The sequence below is a fragment of the Balaenoptera physalus genome (genome assembly GCF_965194825.1).
Source record: "Balaenoptera physalus genome assembly, chromosome: X".
Taxonomy (NCBI): domain Eukaryota; kingdom Metazoa; phylum Chordata; class Mammalia; order Artiodactyla; family Balaenopteridae; genus Balaenoptera; species Balaenoptera physalus.
The window spans coordinates 10,999,755-11,006,193 of NC_138903.1; positions in this window are offsets into that span (position 1 = coordinate 10,999,755).

The following is a 6,439-nucleotide window of genomic DNA, read 5'->3' on the forward strand; positions in this document are numbered from 1 at the left end:
CTTGACAATAACTGTCCTCCTGCCCCTTTAAGAACACAAGTTCCTTCAAGTGCAGATAAGCAGGAAGGGCCCCTACTCAGTCCTGACTGCCTGTTTCACTTCCTTTCAAAGGTGTTTTCTTACTGAAGAAACCCCAAGTCCAAGGTCACATTTGATTTCTTTCAAATGCATGCTCAACTCCCCTTGTGTTGGTTTTATGAAGTTTTTTTGGCAGGAAAGGATACAAATAATATATAGTTTTTTGTTTTATATTTTTTAATAGACTTTATTTTTGAGAGTGGTTTTAGGTTCACAGCATAACTGGGTGAAAGGTATGGAGGTTTCCCATATGCCCCCTGCCCCCCACGTACATAGCCTTCGCCACCGTCAACATAAGTAATGTTTTTTTAAATGTACAAAAGATGAAAGTAAAACATAAAATGATATTTAAAATATAAAAGTAGTACATGCTTCGGGGAAAAACGTAAATAATAGAGGACTGTCCATTTCCCTTCCCCAGAGGTAACCTCTATTCATAGTTCTTAAAACTCCCCTCTGGAAATTGTCTCGATACCCCTCACTTTTTTATTGCACAGAGGAGATCGTACACTCTTTCTGAGGTTCTCTTTTTTCCGCTTAAGAGTATACTTTGGACATCCCTCCATGGCATCATGAATAAACCTGCCCCAATCTTTTTCTAATGGCTGCATCATTTTCCATTGTTTGGGTATTCTATCCTACATTTAACTGATCTAATTAATATATACTTAGGTATGTATTATATATATATGTATGTGGATGCAGATGTAGATATCTATCTTTGAGTGTGTCCAAATACGGCGGTTGAAAACAATTCTAACAGTAGAATCGCTGGATCATGCTGGAAATGCTGGGAGAGCCATTGGTACCTCTGAAAAGTTGGATTTATACTTCCCACCAGGGCCTGTGAGAGCTGCTTTCGCTCTCCTTCCCCTGCTTTCTCACCAACCTGAGGCATCATCCAACCTTCTCAGTTTGTCAGTCTGAAAGGGACAGACTAGGGTTCCTTGTTTGATTTGCATCTGGGGGGGGGAATCTCTCCCTACATCAATTTAGGCTCAGTGAGAGGGGCTTAGAGACCAGACTCTGGAACCAGATGAGCCACTTGCCAAACTCTACAGCCTCGGTTTTTCCATCTGTAAAATGAGCATCCATCCTTAGACCAAGTTCATGGGGTTATTGAGAGGATCCAACAGAGCAATACAGAGTATCTAGTGTTACAAATGTTAGTGTGTTTCCCATCAAAGCAAAAAAACAAAAAACAAACACACCCCAAAATAAAAAACCGATTTCGACTGACCTAGTCAAAGGCCATTTAACAATTTTTGCGGTATCTGAAATCTCACCTTCTCCTTACTCGCCACCCCTGCTTGAGGGTGGAAAATGCAAATCAAATGCTGAAAAAGAAAACTTAAACTGTCACATTAAATGGTTGGTCTCCCTCGCTGAGCAACCTTGGGCGTGTTACATCTCTGAGCCTTGGTTTCTTCCTCTGTAAAACAGGTGTTCACTCTACCTACCCAACCAGGTCGTATGGGGAATGCAGAAGCGCCTGGCTCTGGCAAGCCCCCCACGGATGAGCCTCACTATTGCTACTGTCAGCCACGAATCCCTCCAGGGGCTCAGCCCACGTCCCCCAGCAGGACAGGTGGAGAGTAAATTCCCCTCAACTAATAGACGATTCACAAACACCTATTAGATACCAGGCTACTTGAAGACCCTGTGAGACTCTAAGCACTGCATAGGGCACTGGTGGAAGGGAATCCTCCAACTTTCTGGTCTGCCCTTTGAGACAGGTTTCTCCATGTCCTTCAATGCTGTACAGAATCTCACCTGGGTTTGTGCATGGTGGGGAGAGTAATTCGCCTGCTTTGAGGTTACAATTAATCCCACCATGAGTGAGTGCTGTGGTCTGAATGTTTGCGTCCTCTCCAAAATTCATGTGTTGAAATCCTACCCCTCAATGTGATGGTATCAGGAGGTGGGGCCTTCACAAATGGGATTAGTGCCCTTATAAAAGAGACCCCACAGAGCTCCCTAGCCCTTCTGCCATGTGAGGATACAGTGAGAAGTCTGTGGCCCTGAAGAGGGCCTTCACCCGACCATGCTGGCACTCTGATCTCAACATCCAGCCTGCAGAACTGTGAGGAATATCTGTTGTTTGTAAGCCACCCACTCTGTGGTATTACTGAGCTAAGAGTTCTTTTCAAAGACCGCTGAAAGAGCCACACCATGTAAGGAACAGAGATACAATCAAAAGCACATCTCAAAGCATAATGGCTTCACTGTGGAGGAACCTGCCAGAGAACACCTTAGTCAAGTGATCAAAGTTAACATCCCCAACAATGGAACAAACCAAGACCACGTGCCTCCTGATGCGAGACACCGAGAAGGTCACAGCATCCCTTGTGTAGTATTCCTGCCAAAAAGGCAAAGCCCCAATCTAATCACGAGGAAACATCAGGCAAACCTAATTCAAGGGAAATTCCACAGAACAACTGGCTTGTCGTCTTCAAAAATATTCGTGTCATGGAACACCGAGAGAGGCTGAGGAAGTTCTAAATGAAAATACACTAATGGGACATGACAACTCAGTGTGATACACGCTCCTGGACTGAAACCTGAATCAGAAAAAGAGAAATTGTTATAAGGATATTATCAGGCTAATAGGCAAAATGTGAATTAGGTCTGTAGCTAAGGTAGCAGTGTTGGAGCAATGTGAAATTTCTTAGCACGGATAAATGTGCAGTGGCTATGCTGGAAAAGGTTCTTGCTCTTAGTAAATGCGCACCAACTATTTGGAGGTAAAAGCTGTCAGATTTGCAAAGCGTTTACAAGATAGATGATAGATAGATAGATAGATAGATAAAGAGTGAGAGAGAATGATAAAGCAAATTTGGCAAAATATTACCAATTGATGAATCTTCATTGTGTTTTTGCAGCTTTTCTGAAAGTCATCTTGTTATCATAAACAATCAGGTGTGGTCCAAGGGGCCCATCAGGAATAACAAAGACACTCCAAAAACTTGGGAAATTCCAAAAGTTTAGAGGCTCCCTCCCAGGAACGGGGGACCAAGGCCAGCCACATTCTTTCTTATGCAAAACCAGATCAAGTATTCTAGCTAAAAAAGTAAGGCATTTCTGCAAACATAGCCATAGAGTACAAAATAGAAAATTCAGACATTAAAATACCTCCTCCTGGCCCAAACTAATATTATGTCCCTGTCTGGATGTAGATAGAAAAATAGAAAGACTGAAGTCCAAATGTATGCTTACTGTTTGTGCCAAGGACCATAAGTAGTAAAAATAAGGGGGGAGAGCGTGTGTGTAAATATGTCGGGCAAGCCATTTTCATGAATGAGGAATTTTAGGTCTTTGGAAGCCAAGCATGCACATGCAGGTTCAAATCTGAGAAATGATTCTTGGAGGACAAAAACGAACAAACAAAACACACCACCGCAACAAAAGCCGGTGTGCTTTCGTTTGCTTAGCGTTGGGAACAATTCCATTACCAATCAATCATCCCACAGTTAGTTAAAATACTGCCCTTAGATGACTGAGTTTCATCCATGACTGAATTTGGCTCCTTCTCATCCTAGATCTAGAATCTTTCTCCTGAAGTATGCGTTATCTGAGCTCTAGCACCTAAAATCATGCCTAAAGGACTAGGGGCCCACAGTTGCAAGTGAGGAGTTTGGGTTTGTGGTCATGGCTCTGCTAACCAGCTGAATACCCTTGGGCAGGTCACCAAACCTCTCTGTGCTGAGTTTCATCCTCTGCGAAAGATTGATACCAGCACCTAGCCCCTTTATCTGCATAAGGATGCTTGAGGGATAAAATGACACCCAAAATGAGAAAATGCATTGATAAAGTTGAGAAACACCAGATACATGTGAGATGTATTACAGAAGAATTACTGAAGCCCGGAATGTAAGGGGACACCTGTAAGCTGTAAGCTGGTCTTTTTAATTTAATTTAATTTTTTTCCCAACTGTTGTCCAATTTGCTGGTTCCCCTGAGCTGGTGCCTAAACCTTTTTAGGTAATCTGCTGCTCTCGACTGTGGAATTTAGGCCAGGCAGAGAGTGTGCGGGGGAAATAGTAAACAGTAAATTAAATTTCCAAAGCAGAGTTCTTCAGTGGTTTATCCGGTTTATTGGTAGGCATACCATCTCTTCCATTCTCTCTTAGAAACCCTGTTGGTGACTTCCTGTAGTTCAAGAGACCTCTCTTTTAGACAGACTGGGGTCCACAGTCATCCAAGTGGTCTTTGGAGAGAATCCATGTACTTAGACAAAAATTACATCTTTATTTTCATTAACCTCTACCTGAGTGTAAGCATTTCCTTCAAGTATGCACGTAGGCGCATCTCTTAGTCAGCACGGGCTGCTGTAACAAAGTACCGTAGATTGGGTGGCTTCAACAACAGACATTTATTTCTCACAATTTTGGAAGCTGGGGAGTCCAAGGTGCTGGCAGATTCAGTGTCTGGTGAGGGCCCACTTCCTGGCTCGTAGACACTCGCCTTCATTCAGACAAATGTTCAGTCTGTAACAGCAAGGAACCTCTGTTATTAGCAGTTCCTGTGACTGTATCAACAACAGAAATCACAGATATTTTTATATCTGTTCACGTTTTGCACTACACACTCACCACTATTTTGAATTTATGCTGGGTATGAGACCTCCTCGTAGATTGTGTTATTTAATGCATAAGGAAGCATGTATATTACTGCATCACAATGTTTACAACTCTTTTGGTAACTGTATGGAAATAGAATTGCTTTCATTCGTGATCCCAGGTTTTTTATTTTCTGCATTTATGTGATTCTGAGAAAGGGTCTAGAGGCTTCCTCAGATCGCCCTGGCACAAAAAGAGTTAAGAACCCCAAAGCTCACTCCACCCTGACTCGCCTCCCATTTCCTCATAACCAGACCCTGGGTTGTGAGGAAACAGGACTCTGATTCACTTTTCTTTTCTTTTCTTTTCCTTTTTTTTTTCATTTAAAAAATTGAGTTAAGATTCATATAACATAAAGTTAACCATTTTAATGTGAACGATCCAGTGGCATTTAGTACATTCACAGTCTGGTGCAATCACCACCTCTAACTAGTTCCCAAACATTTTCATCACCGTAAAAGAAACCTTGGACCTATTAAGGCCTCACTCCCTTTTCCTCCCTCCCCAATTCCTTGGCAGCCTCTAATCTCCTTTCTGTCTCTATGGATTTGCCTATTCTGGATGATTCACATGAATCGAATCCAGAATATGTGGTCTTTCGTATCTGACTTCTTTACTTAGCAGGTTTTCAAGGTCCTTCCACGTGGCAGCATGCTTCAGTGCTTCATTCCTTTTGATGGCTAAATAATATTCCATCGTATGGTTAGACCACATTTCATTTATCCATTCGTCCATTGAGGGACATTTGGATCATTCTCACTTTTTGGGTATTGGAACAGTGCTGCTATGAACAAGAGTACAAGTATTTGAGTACATGCTTTCGATTCTTTTGGGCATACACCTAGGAGTGGAATTGCTGGGTCGTATGGATATTCAATGTTTAACTTTGTGAAGAATATGATCAGCTTTTACATCTTTAGTTAAATCTATTTGCTAAAGTGAGATTTGGTCATTGTAGTGTCTGTGAATCCCAGTTGTCCATATCGTCTTGACCAACTCAGACAATTCATTCCTGGCTATAAATTGCACAGTATAAACCTAGAACTCAACTCTCTTTTTCCTGGTGCTTTCATTTGCCCCATGTTTGGCCTTTGTGTGAAAAGATGACATCCTCCTCTTCTTCTTGCTTTGATGGAAATTATGTCTATGGGATTCTTTCCCTGGGAAGGCTCCAGGGAGGGTGGGCATCAGAGAGAATTGGGGAAGTGGGTGGACACGCTGGTAAAGGCTTGCTCCTTCATTGGCCTCGGTACGTGCCAGTCAGTTCTGATGTGCAAGTAAGCTGATCACTGCAGACATCCGTCAGACAGGAAAAAATAACGTGGCAGAAAGGAAAGGAAGAGAGCTGGTCTGTGCACCCACCTAGGAAAAGATGGTGACCGCCCCGGGTCACCAGCTCCAAGGACAACTAGGCTCAAATTGAAGCTTAGCAGAGGGTGGAGAGGCTGAACTGTCCCGTGCACACGCTCAAACTTTCCACACTTGGGCAGCTGGGTGGGAATGACGAGAGAGGGCGTGCTAGGCAGAGGAAGAGACGGATGAGTCGATGGACCCATTCCTGGGTCCTAGGAAGAGCCAGGGGCACTGGGGGCACAGAGGGAATGAGAATGAAAGGGGCAGGACTGGCTTCATAACTTGGGGACACAGGGCAAAATGAAAACATGGGGGCTTTTGTTGAGAATTATGAAGAATTTCAAGACGGCAGCAGCAGAGCATTAAGCCAAGCACAAGGCCTCTATGAG